Below are 16,005 nucleotides of genomic sequence, written 5' to 3'. Positions count from 1 at the left end.
TGAGCAGTGTGAAGAGAAAGTGGGAGAAGAAGATGAAGGCAGAGAGATCATCTGTTTGGGAGAACTTCACCAAATTCGACCAGCCATTAGTGGAGATTGTTGATGGAAAGGAGACAGTAGTCGGCAATACGAAGCGAGCTCAATGTAAGTACTGCCCGACTCATTTGGCTTGTGATTCTAGGAAAAATGGTACTAGTTCGCTTAGGAAGCATATAGAGTTGGTTTGCAAAGGGTACCCTGGTAGGAATAACCTAGAAGAGAGTCAACAAATCTTAAGTAGTGATGTGCTTGATCAAAAATCTACTTTAGTTTCAAGGCATTGGTCAGAAGAAGCATGTCTAGAGGCTGCTTGTGTGATGATTATATTGGATGAGTTGCCTTTTAGTGCTATTGAAAGGCCAGGATTTAGGCATTTCTGTAAAGTGGCAGTACCAAGATGGGATGTACCTTGTAGGAAGGTGGTGGTTAAGAACTTTTTGCTAATGTATGATGCAAGAAAGGAGACACTTAAGAGAGAGTTGAGAGGACATTCTGTCTGTTTAACAACAGACACATGGACCTCATGTCAGAACATAAATTATATGGTAGTCATTGCCCATTTCATAGATTCTGGGTGGAATATGCACAAAAGAGTGCTCAATTTTTGTGTTGTTCCAAACCACACAGGCATTACCATAGGAAAAATCCTTGAAAGTTGCTTGATTCAGTGGAACTTAGATAGGGTTTTGACTATATCGGTCGACAATGCTTCAGCGAACAAGGTTGCCATAGAGTACCTTCAGAAAAAAATGAGTGGATGGCCAAGGAAACCACTGTTTGATGGGAAGTTTATGCATGTGAGATGCTTAGCTCACATTGTAAATATTATTGTGAGGTCTGGCCTACATATAATGGATAGGTCAGTGGCTAGCATTAGAAATGTTGTTCGATATGTGAGGAGTTCAGGGCAAAGACTTGATGTATTCAAACTATGTGCTGAAAAAGAGATATTAGATTGTAGCAAAGTCTGTGTTTTAGATGTGCCAACAAGGTGGAATTCCACCTTCATCATGTTGGACACAGCTTTAGAATTGAAGAAGGCTTTTGACAGAATGGCAGATGAGGAGGATGCAAAATATAGGTCATATTTTGATGAAGAGGATGATTTACATGAAGAACTTGATGAAGCTGAAAATATTAGGGCAGCAAGACACTCTAGGAAGAGGGTAGGGCCCCCCGTTGAATCTGATTGGGAGAAAGCTGCAGTTTTTGTAAAGTTTTTGAAGGTGTTCTATGATGTCACAGTTGAAGTGAGTGCACAACTCAAGCCTACAGCACACAAAGCCTTCCACGACATAGTTACAATCCGGGAAGAGTTGGATCAGCTGTTTCACAAGCCCATTGACAATCAATCAACTGAGTCTGACAAGATTTTGTTTGGAATGGCTAATAAAATGAGGAACAAGTTCCAAAAATACTTTGGCTCCATAGAAGACATCAATCAGCTTTTTTTGGTTGCACTTGTGTTGGATCTAAGGTACAAGTTGAAGAATGTTGAGAGAGTGTGTGAAATGTACCTTGCCATGGACTCGGTTGAGATTAAGAAGAAATCAAATGCATTGAAGCAGCTTGTGGTCACTCTATGTGACATTTATGCAGGTTCTAGTGGTGGTAACAGTGCAGTGGGCGCACAAAGCACTGCACAAAAGAAGAAACAGGGCAACAGCAACGCAACTGCCACACCAAGACCAAAAGGTCACAAATGAGGAGTGAGGGCTGCAATGCTAGCAGATTGGAACAAGCAGCTTGAAGGTGAAGCAGTGGTGGTTGGAGGAGAGGTTGATCGATACTTGCTAGATCCTATTGAGAAGCCTGGAGATGATGAAAATTGGAAGATTTTGGATTGGTGGAAATTGAATGGTGATAAATATCCTAACTTGCAAGCTGTGGCAAAGGATGTTTTAGCAATCCAAGTCTCCACAGTAGCTAGTGAGAGTAGTTTCAGCACAGGGAAGAGGGTGATTGATCCACATAGGAGTTCTTTAACTCCTAGAACAGTAGAAGCCCTCATCTGCCTCCAAAACTGGCTCAAGTCTGATGCAATTATGGGATTGGAATATATTCCAACCATTGAGGAAATGGCTTTCTTTGAAGAGGTTGAATTGTTGAAAAAGGTATACTTGTTGTTGTTATTGGCTTATTTGGCTCTCTTTATTTTTTTTTCCAGCTTTCATTATGTGTAAAACTTGTGTTTATCTATTTCTAATTTTCTATTTTCTGTGCAGAACAAGCAGATGAAGATAGAAAAGCAAAGGAGCAAGCAGCTGCATTGGCTGAACAGACTGCTGCCACTCAACAAAGCAAGAAGGCTACAAAGGTTTCCAAAGTTTCAAAGGCTAGTGATGCTTCAAAAAGTTCAAAGACTGGAAACACTAACAAAAAGAAATGACCTTAGGTTTGTTTTTGTCGTTTAAGTCTTTAACTTAAATTTGATTGATTTGTCATTTCACTCATTTGTGTTGTTGGAATTTGGAAGTTGGAACAAGTTGTGGTAGTTTGCAGTTTTTGAGTTTTTGACTGTTTTTGTGTTTGATGAATTTGTGGAAATGAAAATTGGATTCTCGCATTCTGCACAAATGTGATTTTGTGCTTTTTTTGGTTTTTTTATGCAGGTTTGATCTTTCATAAATATGCCCTGTGATTATGGTCTGCAGCTATGGTGCTTTGAAGTTTGAAGTTTGAAGAATGCAGCTGGTTTATATATATATATATATATATATATATATATATATATATATATATATATATATATATATATATATATATATATTTTCAGTTTGGACTTTGACAGTTTCAGTTTGGTAATTGGATGATGTGATTGAGTCTTTGACAGTTTCATAATTTGGTCATTGGTACTTTTTCAGTTTTTTTTTTTTAGACAATTTGAATGTTTGATCACTTGATGATTTTGATCATATGGTGCTTTCATATTTTCATTCATTTGACAGTTTCAGACTTTCAGTTTGGTAATTGGAATATTGGATGATGTGATTGAGTCTTTGACAGTTTCATAATTTGGTCATTGGTACTTGTTCAGTTTTTTTTTAGACAGTTTGATCACTTGATGAGTTGATGACTTTGAAAGTTTGAATCTTTGATCATTTGATAATTTCATATTTTCATTCATTTGATTCTCAGATTGATTGGATGCTTCTCAATTCTCATTTGATCTTTTGTAATTGTACCTCATTTGCTGTACTTGAAAGTTGAAATGGTCATAACACATTTCTAGGTTTCTCATTTCCTGTACTTGATTGGATGCTTCTCATTTGGTAATTTTGTTTATGGAAATTTGATAACAGCTCAAAAGAATGCAGGTTGAGCTTTTGTTTCGGAACCGAGGAACCGGCATAACCGAACCGAAAGAATACGGTTCGGTTTCATGTCGGTTCTAGCTTACGGAAATGCAGAACCCGAACCAATAAGTATAGGTGCGGTTCGGTTTCGGTTCTTAGAGTTTTTTTTTTTAAACCCGAACCGTCCCAGGCCTAACAGTTGGGCTAGGAGGTTTGGAGAGATAAGCAAAACAAGTCTCTTGCGCATCCGCAACCTTCTTTGACTTTGGAGGATTTTTATTCTTTGCTCCCAGAGGCCTTCCTCTTTTCTTCTTTGTGCCAGAGCTTGTTGGCATCACATCTTTAGGCACTAAAATATTCCCAGGAGCTTCAACCATACCCAAAGATCTGGCAGAGAACTTACTTGTAAACATAGGCAGTTTTTGCTTCTTTGCCTGGATATCTGGCAGCAACAGATTGCTGTCAAAGCGGAAAAACTTTACATATATATAGTAAATGAGGCGCAAGTCCTTAATTGTGTATTAAACTTCTCCATTTTGTAACTAATACTTTTCTTGTGTAAATCTCATCATCCATGAGATAATTACTCGTCTAACAGTGCATTTTACTATAAATTACAACAATTAAGGTGTAAAGTGATAATTATGGTCGTTTTTATGATAATTACTTGAAATATGATTCCATTTACAAAAAAAAAAAGATCACTTTACCAATGTTACAACAAATATTTTGTCGATATGGTAAATGATCATATTAGACCTAAAAGTTCTCAAGTCCTTATTCTTGTAATCCAGTTGTTCTTTTTGTAATTAACCAGAGTCCTTTCTTTTGTAAATTATATTATCGATGAGATATTTTACAACAAACCACCACATTTGACGTATTTAGTAATAATTATAGTTGTAATCAAAGTAATTATTATATTTACGATCTTTATTACAAGTTTTTGAACGATTTACGTACGTATAAAACAATTAATGAGTACTTAGTATGGTAATTTTTTTTTTAAAGTACACATTTCAAATTATAAGGGGATAACCTGTTGACCTGTACAACAGGTTTCACCAATTAATTTAATTTAATATATATTTATTAAAAAGTTGATGTATGACAAACATCAACACACCTTAGACTTACCCCATTTTGGCTAGTCACTTTATAAATTCATCTGTATCAGTGCTCTCTATTTAGCTAATTTTGAATTTATGTGATTTCTTAAATTAAGATTAAATGGTTTAAGTATATTTATAAATTACATAAAATAACTCGAAATGAATATTTTAAATTATAGAGTGCCTCATCTCGCTCTCTATATTTAGGAGCGAGATAGCTAAAAGTTATAATAGAAAGCTACTTAGCAGTCTGGTGTAGCTGCTAAAATAAATAAAAAGCTAAATATGTTCTCTAAAATAGCTAAGGAGCCAAAATAGAGAGTCGGCTAAAAATGCTCTAATGTATTGGTTTATATAGTTGACATGCATGTTTTTCCCTTGTAATGAACAAGCACAAGTGTCCATTGTGTATTGGATGAGATTAATACTTATAAATGCCATGTGATTGGCCAAGATCATATAATGTGTGAGATCTTTGCTTTGTTTCTCGAGAGGTGAACTGCAAAATGGATGTAAGTAATTTAATAACTACAAGTAGGGAATCATATCTTTTAAATACTAAATCAATATATTTCAAGTAATTAGATAATTAAATTGCCCGTTGAATTAGGCTAAGTGGTGGAGTAGGGTGAAAAATTTGGTTAGTAGTAGCAATGGAAGGGTTTTCATTACAGTAGATTGTTCAAAATGACTGGCCTAAGCTAGTTGGAATGATATATATCTTATCAGTTGATCAACTACTAGTATGTCAATGCTAGGGTTTACAAAGCTATTAAAAAAATAGGTTAGCCTAGTTAAACTTGTTGCTGGAGTAGATTCAAAAAGCTAGTTGCTCCAGTTGTAGCTGTTTAGTGTTCAAAATGGTTAGCCTAGCAAAAGTTGATATTGGAGTTGGTTCAAAAAACTGGCTGCTCTAGCTGCAGCTGTACAAATGCTGGTTCCAGAATAGTTACGACTGTATACTGGTTCAATCATTTTTTTTGCTTGCTAAGTTTTGCTTTGCTGGGTTCTTTGGTCTCCGTTGATGATATTATTAGCTCATGGTCAGCTTGCCTGTCACTCTGAAACAAGGAAAACATAGTCAGAGGTATTTGTGTGTGTGAATATTAATGAAAGTGTTATGAGTATATACTCTTTTGTAGGAGTGACATCAATGTATGGTATGCTTATATGCCTACGAGCATTAGTGTGGAAGGATATTTATAATGAAGGTATATTTTATTGGGGCATTTCATTTTACACCCAAATTTGATTATACTTATTAGATTAAACCCATCCATGATTTTTTTTTAATATACACCCAAATCTGTTGATTAGGTTGATTACATAAATAAATTCTCATTAAGTGACATAGAAAATAAAACATGTTTTTTGTCAAAAAAAAATTTAATATGCCACAAGCTCTAAACAAATACACTTGATGAAACTAGACCCTTGATTGAAGCTCTCGTAATTAATACCTGATTTTCTCTATTTCGTGGCCTGTTTTTTCTATATAGAAGGTATGTTATATTTTTCATATAAACACTTGAATGGAAAGCAAACATTGGTTAATAACATATTATACAATTGTTCTATTTGTAAGGTATGTACTAAAAAGGTACCTGATCGATCATTAGAATACTTTTTTCTTCTTCTAGATAATTTGATTTCAGGTATGTATCTAACATATAGGAGGCTTAGTTTTTGGTTTATACATTCGATTACAGCCTAAATGTTAATAGGTTTTGTATAACATCTCTGTATTAGAATTTATTATTATTTTTTGTATCATACCTCTTTGTTAGGTTTTCTATTATATTATACGGTTTATACCTATGATTGTATAAACAAAAATGCTACACCTATGATTGTGGTATATATCATTGCGTGTCGATCTCTATTAAGCTTGAACGTTTCTATTATTTAAGCCCTACCTACATATACATATTTAGTAGGTACATTAGACATGTATTATTTGAGAAAATATAAAAGGGCAAATTAGATATACATGAAAATAAGGAAAAATATTGATTATAAGCATACAGTCTATATGGAAGGTTTTATTTTTATTTTTTTATGAATCACTCTATATAGAAGGTTTATTAATGTGATTTGGGTGTAAATTAAAAGAAAAGTATGTATGGGTTTTTTTCTAATAGAATGTTGAATTTTTGGGTTTATATCTAATTTTCTCTTTTATTTTCTGTTTACTTTTCAATGTAAAGATGGCTCAAGTAATTTGAACTGTAAGTACTCTTTGCTATATGCCAAGGCTTTCAATCTAATTTCTTTTAAGTAGGTTTGCAAAATTATGCCATCAAAAGTCTCTGAAATTACAACAACTTGAAAACAATTACAAAAGTGCAAATAGGCCTATTACCACTCCATATTACCCTTCGCTTCGTGAAGGCTGTTGAACCACTGCTATATTTCTCCTCCAAATTGTCCGTTCCTTCTGACCTTTCTATTTTGAAATTCGGTATGTTTGCTTGTGATTCTACATGAGCATTACTTTCCTCTTTAGTAATGTCTATCACCACATTTCTGTTGTTTCTGAATGCAACTTGCCAAAGGTTCTTGAGATTATCCATTGTGAGTAGCTTAACAATATCATATACAGCCCCTTTGAAAAGACAACCTGGCATTCATATAATCATCATCAGACATAATTGAAATGTAAAGTAATTGTTAAGAATATAGAACCATGGAGGAAATCAAGTGTTGGATACGATTATTCTAAGTATTTTCAATTGGTCTTGCAATGGTTGATCTATTTTGACATGGTATAAAAGCTGGAAAAAAATAGTAGTAGTCTTTGAGACTAAGAAAATACTAACCACAGGTAAATTGGAAACTGCTGTCATTTTTTTCTAGGAGCTCATATTTGTTCATGTCTAAGCAATCCAGAGAGTCGGTCTTGCAGCATGTCTTCTTCTTTATGACCTGAAGGCACCCTGCAGTATCATCTGAGGGTTTTGGATCAATCAGGTTCGCTTAATTATTTCCTATTTGAAAGGGTGACTCAGTTTCCATTTGATTATCGTGGATTAGAAAAATACTCACCAATGCAGCATCACAGGGATTGATTCGATTGAAGGATGAGGCGATAGATCCTAAGAACATTCCTGATTAACTGCGGAATATCAACATGGTCTCTGTTAGTGCTATAGAAGATGTTTAAGCAAAGAATAATCCAATAGATTTCCACTCAAATTGCTAGAATAAGCACATTCAAGCACATAAAATTAGGGAATAAGATTATAATCCGAGCACAAAGATATTAAATACTATCTTCTTATCATACAAACACAATATATTCAGGGAGATCGAGCAGTAAACAACAAGAACTTCCTGCGTGAAGGGTAAACAACATGCTTACCTTTAATTATATGTGAATGGTATGGTCCTCTGACTCTATATCTCTACTAACTCATAAGTAACAATTCTAGCTACTTTCATTCATATTAAGGTGATTGCCCGATTACCTTATTCATCTCTTGGTTCCTCCCTAACTATTGCATATTTACGTTTCCTCCCAGAGATAGTTGAACCCTTGCAATCTTGTGCCTCTTAATCGTTATCAATTTCCCTATGTCTACACTCTCCTCTGGTAATCTGACGAAAAGAAAAAATTAAAGTAAAAGTTAGAAACACAGTTCATCAGTCTTCCTGATTCTTGCTAAAAAGAAGCACTTCCTTGATTACATATATAGTTTTATACTATTAGAGGTGTTCATATTCCTTCCTTTATGTATTAGAGGTGACATGAGAGAATTTATCCATGAACTACTCATATGAGAACTGGGAAAGAAAGAAGAAAAAAAATTGAACAAAGTGATACCTCAATCTGGTAAATCATGGATTCGATGCTCTGAACCCTAAGGGAACAGAAAGTTCAATAAGAGACCCCCATCTACCTCCTCGTCCAGGCCTTCAGACGCCTGATATGCCCCCACCATTCTCTAACCAAAACCTAATCAGATGATTGGAAATGAGAAATAGGTTTGTTGTGTGGCTACTGACACGATCTGTATGTTAGTTTTATAGAAAAGGTGGAGGGTTCTAGAAGGGTGGTTTTGGAAAACCAGTGGGCCGGCGTTAGTCTGGTTTTGATGCTCCATCCCCAGTTCCAGAAAACAGGCCAGGTGCAATGTAAGATCTGCTTTGTTGGGGCTAGCCTCACGTTTTAGTGAAATGGTCGATGGTAAATAGAAAGAAATATTTAATCAATTTAAAAGAAAAAGAAATTAAATAACAGCAAAGGTTCATGGATAATCCGGTTATGGAATTGTTCTATGGGTGGTGTGAGGAATCAAGCACAGAGGCTTGTTAATTGGTGCTTTTGCGGAGCAAAGAGCAGGGAAGTTGCCAGATGCTTGGTTTGCTTATTTCAGGGATATCAAAACTTTGTTACCGTTAGTTTTACTACCCCAAAAGTGTTGAGAATATATACATCCCACATGGGAAAAATAAGACCTTGCCTTTGAGTTTATAAGGGTTTGGGCCACTCCATCCATTGTCAATTGGTTTTGGATGTGAACCCCATACTACTTTATCATGGTGTTAGAGCAGGTTATCCCACATGTGGATGCCTCGCGCCCACATGGGCTCCACGTCACCTAAAGTTGACCACGTGTATGACTTGAAAATTCGTCACACATGCGGGGGCGTGTTGAGAATATATACATTCCAGTGTTGAGAATATATACATTCCACATGGGAAAAATGGGACTTTGCCTATGAGTTTATAAGGGTTTGGGCCACTCCATCCGATTTCTTTGCTTAATGATCGAAGATATGAAACTCTTATTGAAGGTTATTTTGATAATTGACATCAGCACAGACAAAATACGTGCATGGCCATTCACGTACTAAATTGAATGTTTTACGTTGTCATAAATTTTTGTTTAACATCTAAAATGACTTTTTAGTCTTTTTTAACTTTGATATGTAAGAAGAAATTTACAAATGAGACTCGTTTACGTGCATATGGTTATTTGTAAGTACGTAAGAAACAGTATCCTTATGTGCGTTGTAGTCGTTTGGTTGTTGGGGTGATAGTGTTTGACCAATGCTTGTATCTAAAGTTGTTACGAGTATTTGACTAGTAGTTGTGATACTTTCCATTAGTTGGATATGCAGTTGTTTTGAGTTGAAGAGTACCTAGCAGTTATTGGTTGCTTAGTGATGGAATTGTGTTATAATGGAGCATTAATTCATTCATGCACAGTTGTTTGGTGTTTAGGATAGCTTCTTTATATTAGCTAAATGTTGGGGTGTGGTCTGAGGTCTGCGGATGGTATTGGAAATTATTGTGGAGTGCTGCTTCACTGACTATTGTTGAGTAGTAATGCATGATTCGTTGTTACTATGATGGATTTTGTGTATGGTTTGACTTATGGAAAGATTGATATGACCTCGTGATAGGATTGACTGTGAAGAGACACTGTGTTGATGTATGAGCTTAGGTAATAACGTTGTTTTCAACCCTAGGAGTGCTAGTGTTGTATAACTAAATTATGAGGCCGGATACTGTTGTGAGGACAGATTATGGATTGTGACGTGGTTAGTGTAAGGTGCTATAATTACAGAATTATGACCCACTAGATGTTGACTTACCACCAAATGAGCAGTTATGTGATTCGTGGGTGAGATACTGAGTGCTGTACCAGTATCGATTAGTGGATGCTAAGATGGTACAGATTGCTTGTTGAACAATCTAAGGGTTGAGATTATGGATACCTACTAAGACATGACGGTTTGTACTAACGCAGAGAAGAAGAAGAATATAGTCAAGGTGAGATATTAGGTGCTTTACCAGTATTAATTGATTGGTGAATCAAATTGTGTCTTACGTAGGGGTGGAGACTAATCTAGAAAGCTTTAAGAATTACTAGAAGTACGAGTGTTGTGTTTGGTTTAACTCAGATGATGCTAGCTAGATCTCTGTGTGACTTAACTGATTGTTAGATTCTGAATAATTGTTTGTGATACATCAATATGAGAGATGTGTGCAGCAGAGTTGGCTAAGGTTTTGAAAGAGCAATGGGTGACCAAGGTTCGATCCTTGGTGTCGTCGTAGGATTAACATAAAGGAGACGACATACATTCAATCTTATTGATTCAGTTACATTACAAAAAAAAAAAAAAAAAAAAAAAAAGGGGACTACGCTATAGTAGCCATAGCCGCTACCTCCGGAAGGATTGAGGCTGAGCTCAAGAGAAACGTGAGAGCCACCGTCGTAGCCGTCCGAGCCACCGGAATAGTAGCCATAGCCGCTACCTCCCTCGGAAGTAGTCTTTAGGTTGCCAAGGATGTCCTCACCGGGCATGGGGAACAAAGGAAGAGTTTCAATCTCCTGGTGATCTTCTCCTCGTTGTTCCATGGAAGTTTGTTCTTCATTCCTGCCAAAGAAAGTAGTACTAGTACTAGTAGTGAAGGGTGAGGAGAAATACGGGTCAACACTGCCTGGCCCAAAATTGAGATCAATGGATCCACCAGCACCAGTAGAACTAGTGGACCCAAAATTGATGTCAATGGATCCACCAGCTGGCCCAAAATTGATGTCGATGGATCCACCAGCACCAGTAGAACCAGTGGACCCAAAATTGAGATCAATGGATCCACCAGTACCAGGAGAACTAGTTCCCATGGGCACTTGAGCAGCCTGATTGCACCTCTTCATCTGCTTCTCTCGAGCCCTGACGTTCTGGAACCAAAAGTAAATGTTCTTGCCCTCAACCTGTCCATACTGGTTCAGCTGGAGACAGATCTCGTGAATGTGCTCTGTAGTTGGGCACTTAACTCCCTTGTCGTAGTAAAGATCCTTGAGGATTCTTATTTGATCTGGAGTAGGAATCCACCTGGTACGGCTTCGCCAGAAATCCGTGTTGGCACTACTCCCGGCTGCTTGGTTGTTTCCTCCATCCTTGATTTGTTGCTGGGTTTGGAGCTCCATTAGTTGCAGAGTTCGTGGTTCCATGGTGTTGGGTTGAGAGGAAGTGAAAATTGAAGAACGATGATGTTGAGAGTGGTGTTGGAGATCTGAACTTCTCAGATGAAAGAAGGGCTGAAGATCTGAGAGAGAAGGATTGAAGATTGGTGAGGGAAGGACTGGAAATTTGAGAAGAGAAAGGTTGAAGAGTTTGAGAGAGAAAGGCTAAAACTCTGGAGAAATTTCTTTTCTTTGGTGTGAACAGTTTTTCTCCAGAATGCACCTATTTATAGAACAAGGTGAACAGATCTCCACCGTTGGATGGACGATCTCTGAGATTCAATCTACGCGTTGGATTAAAGTCACCCGAAAACACGGAAAAGCTGTTGGCGCGTAGAGCGCGTGGAGAGCGTGTAAGGGGACCGAGCGAATCTCGAGACGCTGTGGCAGACAGCTTTCGCCGAAAGTGATCTGCTTTCCGTAAATCACGGAAGAGACGTGTCGTGGCACGTGGAGTGTACCGACAGTTTGTTTTTATTCTATCGCTTATTATAGAATAAATAAAAGGAGTTGCATGGATAGTAATGAGAGCAGCTGGTGCTCTAGTGGTTGAAGAGCAAAGCTCTTGTACAAGAGGTCAGAGGTTCGAACCTTGCCTCTCGTTTATTTTTATTATGTTCGCTTATGACATAATAAGTATAACATTTGTACACATTATATTAAGCACAGCTTGTGCTCCAGTGGTTGGGGACAAAGGTTTCGTGCAGCAGGTTAAGGTTTCGAACCTTGCCTCCCCCGTTATTTTATTTATGTCGCTTATGACATAATAAATATAACACGTGAGCATATATTAATAAAGGCAGCTCTTGCTTCAGTGGTTGGGAGCAAAACCTTCGTGTTCGAGGTCGGGAGTTCGAACCTTACCTCCTACAAATATTTTTGGATCTCGTATATGCTTGATATACGGACGCATATACGGTTTGTACGGTATGCATACGTATATACGATCTATACGGTATGCATACATATATACGGTATACCTACGGTATGTACAATTTCATACCGTAGTCGAGCTGAAAGTTGGTGGGCTGATTGGTAGGCCCAAATAGTAAGCCCAATTGTTCGGCCCGAATGGTAGGCCCAAATAGTAAGCCCAATTGTTCGGCCCGAATGGTAGGCCCAAATGTTAAGCCCAATTGTTCGGCCCGAATGGTAGGCCCAAATGTTAAACCCAAATTGGTTCGGGCCGGTTCGAAATGTGGATGGTTCGGTTTCTTCGGCCCAATTGGCCAGCCCTAATGCTTAGCCCAAGGATTGAGCAAGCCCAAGTCATCATCACTGGGTGACATATTTTATTGGCGTGCTTTTGAGAATGATTTGTTTTGAGTGATGCTAATTGAGAAGCGAAACGCTTTGTGGGAGTGTTTACTATGCTTGTATGCCAGTACAGGATGACGATCTGTGTGAAAACAGCTATATGTGCAATGTCACGTGGTGATTTGAGTGTGGGTTGCTTGAGGCAATTGTTGTGTTGTAATTTTGAGAAATGATGCGGTGAAGGAATGTCATGTTGATGACTTAAGTGGGAATGAGGATTTCATTTGTGAATTCTTGTTGTGTGAGTTTACGTTTGTGATGAAAGGATTTAGTGGCCATAGGAATGTATTTTTATACAAAGGGCTGTGGCTTTGTAGATTACTACAGTTTTGGGAAAGATGGAGATTCGATGGTTAGGTTAACTGTAATCGAGAGCAATTAACTTGCGCTTAAATTTCGGGACGAAATTTCTTTAAGGAGGGTAGATTGTAATACCCCGAAAAATCCAAATTAAATTCCGTGGATTTTTAGAAATGATTTCACGATAGTGGGAGCGAGTACGAGGCTCGGAGAAGTTGTGGATTTAGTTCGAACGATTAATTTTCGAAAACGAACGTTATTTAGGGGCTCGCGAAAGTTGACTTTTTATACGTTCAAAATTTGGGAAAACTTCCTTCATGAAAACTTCCAATTTAGTATAAATCTTCCATTTTCGGAAATTTCCGAAAATAGTTTCAGAATTTACAAAAGTAGAAAAAAAGCTGCTGCAGCCCTCGTCCCCGCCGGAAATCGCCTCCGATTTTCGTTTGGCCATATCTTCCTCCTCCGGTCACCAATCCTCACCAAACTTCTTCCATTGGCTTCGTATGGTCCTTGCGCACCTGTCTGTGGAAGCCTTGCACGACGGCGCGGCCTGTAGCGGCGGCGGCAAGCTTGGTCCGATTTGAGTTCGATTTTGAGTCAACGCCGATATCTTGAGTTTCCGGCCACCTTTCTTTGTGATTCTTGGCTTGATGAACTCGCCTTGAGTTTCTGAACCAGTCTCCAGGAGGAATCGAAGCGAGTGGTGGACGTTTTCACGCTGATCGGAGCTCACGCCGGATTCTGGAAAAATTCCGGCCACCGTGACTGAGTTTGGTAATTTTCGACCTCTTCTTGACGTTTTCTGTTAGCAAGCCTTTAGACTTTTTTGTTAAGCATGATAAGATGAAGAAGAGCAGCCCGGCCCCGACACCATTGGTGGTGGTCGGCGGCGGCTCTGCCACTAACTCCGGCGGCCCTTTCCGGCCACCTCCGGGGATCAAAAATATGGTTTCTGTACATTTTCAGATTCTATATTTCAATACGATCATTTTGATATATTATACGCAATTTTTGGATATCGTATGATGAAGTTATGAATTTTTAAGTTTCGATCGATTTCGATCGTTAGATTTGTGATATGTGAAGTTAGGACCGTCAGATGGACTTGTAGTTTTGATATGATGATCTTATGACTGTCCCAGTGGCTTTGTGTGGTCATGGGCGAAGATCCGACCGTTGGATCTTCGTATAAATGCAAAACAGTGATTAGGGAGGCGATTCGTGAGAATCCGACCGTCAGATTTTCATATAATTTTATGGAGATGTTTGTTAGAGTGATTCAAGAAGATCTGACCGTTGGATCTTCGTGATAATTTTGGAGGATGATCCTAAAGGCGATCCGTGAGGATCCGACCGTTGGATCATCATTTAATTTCGATCCGACCGTTGGATCGTCGTATAAGTATGCTTGTGAGTTGTTGGCTAAGTTAAGATCTTGTTGGATTAGGTGATCGATGGATTTATTTGGCGGACGATTCAGATTGATATTTGGCTTTTAGAAGACGCAGCGGGAATTGGAGGTGAGTAAACCTCACGTGGTTCATATTACGAACCCAATACATTTAATTACGTTATTTTATTGCAATCATATGAACTATAGTTGGTATTAATAGGCATTCCTGTGTGAATGTCTGTATATATATTATTTACGTGAAATAATATGTATTGTTGGAGTTGTGTTGAGTTATTGTTGAGAAACAATATATTGTGCGAGGTATTGAGTTTATTGTTGAGAAACAATATATTGTGAGAGGTATTGAGTTTATTGTTGAGAAACAATATATTGTGAGAGGTGTTGAGTTTTATTGTTGAGGAACAATAAATTGTTGTGATCTGTGGAGATCACTAGGTCACAAGGTGACCATGGCATCTATTAGTGAATCACGCTCTTGTACCGGGCTGGTGGTTATTAATAGTATTAAATCGTAATCACGTCTGTGGCCGGACGAGTGGTTACGTTCAGTTAGAGCTCTAGTCTGTCTGCCAAATGTGGAGTGACCTTATGAGTGAAATTGAGAGTAACTCATAAGTGTCTATATATATGTGGTAACCTTATGAGGGAAATTGAGAGTAACTCATAAGGGTCTATATATATATATGAGTCTGTCTGCCAAATGTTGAGTGACATTATGAGGGAAATTGAGAGTAACTCATAATTGTCTATATATATATATATGAGAGTGAGTGACCTTATGAGGGAAATTGAGAGTAACTCATAAGTGTCTATATATATATATATATGAGAGTGAGAAAGTAACGTGGGTTTGTGGTGGTCTTGTAATTTAATAAATCACAGTTCTTTCTTGTTTACTCATACTAGCTGTCAAAAGCTTACCGGGTTTGGTGTTGTTGCAATCCCGGTACACTATTCAAATTGTGTAGCGGGTACTACTACAGGTCAAGAGAATCAGGATGGAGATCGAGCTGCGTAGAGTAGCTGCAATTGTGTCGATCTAAATTACTTTGTGAGGTGTATTATGCTCATTTAGAGCTTTACAATATTGCTTGTGAGAGTGAATTGTAATAATGAACTCGAGGTTTCGAGATTTGGAGTTTGTGTACCGTGTGGTGAGGTTATATTGAGAAAAAAATTCAGAACGTTTATTTGATTAAGTGGTTTAATTCATGTTTCGGATTTGAATTTATTATTCAAAATTCGGGGCGTGACACTCTCAGTTGTGATTAGTACGGTGTATGTACAAACAAGACTCCACGTGCATGGATATTTATGTCATTATGTGTTAGCATTTTAGACATAGTGATGTTTGTTCTTAGTAGTAATCAGTTACGGCGCCAAATAAATTACTGTTACGGCTACAAAATAAAAAATACGATCATTAAATCATCTTTATTAGATGAAATGAAATCCATGGTAACCTCAGAGTTACGTTGGTGGTACTAAGAGACATAGCTCAAGTACACCGGCCATCACTGCAGCCAAAAGGACTCAAGCCTCCGCCT

General features: G+C 37.8%; 1 long non-coding RNA gene across 1 annotated transcript; it reads right to left on the bottom strand.

Annotated features, from left to right (window-relative positions):
- Positions 1 to 6,309: 6,309 nt before the first annotated feature.
- Positions 6,310 to 8,585, bottom strand: LOC133740523 (uncharacterized). Its single transcript, XR_009861279.1, has 5 exons — positions 8,271 to 8,585; positions 7,915 to 8,044; positions 7,493 to 7,562; positions 7,267 to 7,395; positions 6,310 to 7,067 (listed from the first exon to the last, which is right to left on the bottom strand). It is a non-coding gene; the product is annotated as an uncharacterized LOC133740523 (long non-coding RNA).
- Between the last annotated feature and the right edge of the window lie 7,420 nt (positions 8,586 to 16,005).

The sequence above is a fragment of the Rosa rugosa genome, chromosome 1 (genome assembly GCF_958449725.1).
Source record: "Rosa rugosa chromosome 1, drRosRugo1.1, whole genome shotgun sequence".
Taxonomy (NCBI): domain Eukaryota; kingdom Viridiplantae; phylum Streptophyta; class Magnoliopsida; order Rosales; family Rosaceae; genus Rosa; species Rosa rugosa.
Note: the sequence above shows the minus strand (reverse complement) of the source record. Positions and strands in the feature narration are given on the sequence as shown.